This window comes from Lipophrys pholis, assembly GCF_963383615.2.
Source record: "Lipophrys pholis genome assembly, chromosome: 20".
NCBI classification, from domain to species: domain Eukaryota; kingdom Metazoa; phylum Chordata; class Actinopteri; order Blenniiformes; family Blenniidae; genus Lipophrys; species Lipophrys pholis.
The window spans coordinates 19,959,263-19,960,804 of NC_137648.1; positions in this window are offsets into that span (position 1 = coordinate 19,959,263).

Sequence of the window (1,542 nt, forward strand, 5' to 3'; positions counted from 1 at the left end):
AATCTGAAAGCAAACAGATTTCTGAGCGAGTCCAGTGGCAGCGGGTCGTGAAATGTTTGACGGTTTGCCTGCATATTTCCATTTAATTATTTATTTATTGTTTTTTTATGTATGTATTTTACCAACTTTTCAAAAAAAAAAAACTATTAACCCGAATTGCATGAAATTTTCAGGGATGTTCTGTCATCATCAAAGAACCAGTCCATTAGATTCTGGGATGTTAACGTCGAACCATTTCCCAATAAATCCCCCAAAAATGCAAAACAATTTCCTATGCAAAACGGGTGAGAGGAGCACCTCATGGAGATTAGAGGAGATCAGCGTCTGTTGCCATGGAGACGCTCCCTGCTCAGTGTTTCACACCGTGATGCTGCTACCTGACAGGCTAGTTAGCACTTATATGAGCTCACGGCTAACGTGCTAGCGATGCCAACTCGGTTTTTGCCAAAAAATGTGGCTTTGGCGAAGGTCCGCGCTCTACCGAGTGTAGTTCTAGAGAAAACAGACCACTGTTAAGGAATATTTATCCCTCGTTTCCACGGAGACGAAGTCCGCGTGTTTTCAAAAAGTTCCACACGGGAGTCGTTTTAAGAAAGTTGCATTTCCGGTGCCTTCGAGCGCCGTCACTGTGGAAACGGACACAGAAAACGCAGGTTTTCGTTTGAAAACGTTGTTGTGAAAAGAGAGTCTGAGACTGTTGGATCTGAAGCAGACCTCGGCCAACAGCTTTTCTCTGGAAGAAAGTCTCCCATCGTTTGGCTTCACTGTAAGTTTTGCTGCCTCTTTTCGAAGCGACGAAGGATAGAGATCCACTGTTCTCGTGTCAGACATGCCTCTTATGTTTGATCGTGACCCATCGGCGTCATGGAGCCATGATGATTATATTTATGGAGAAAACCTTCATTTTTTTAATGTTTTCTACAACAGGTGTTGGGACCCTCGGGTCAGAGCGGATTTTCACAGTCCTCCTTTTCGCGATCCAGCCCCCCTTCGCCGTGGCAGTGTCCTCTTTTAGCACACACCTTTGGTGCATGCTGGGCCTCCCAGGAGGCTGGAGCCGTGATTTAAAGCTGAACTGATTCTTTACGGGTCAGTTTTCGTCAAAGGCAGAGTTTAAGGGCCTCGTTAGCTCGACATAAAGCCTGGAGAGCCACAGAGAGGATGGAGGGACGTACGGAGAGAGAGAGAGAGAGAGAGAGAGAGAGAGAGAGAGAGGAGCAGACCTCGCTCAGGTGGTGGGAGTTCACCGTTTACGGCGGCGGCGGCCATGATGACCAGGCGAGAAGTAGATGCAGGGCGGCCGTATGGACCGTCGGCTGCTGGCTGCCAGAAACGGTGACATCCCACAGCGGGAAACATCTGTCACGTTCAGTCAGCGTCATAACACTTGGGCCGAACACCGAGCACGACCAATACAAAAAAAAAAGGCCTGGCGCGCCGCATGCTAATGTTCAGGTCCTCATTCTGGAAACTTCCAGAATCCTGCTCTGGATTCCTGCCGGCAAGTGTGAAGAAGAGACAAGCAAAGAAGTGTGCGCCGTT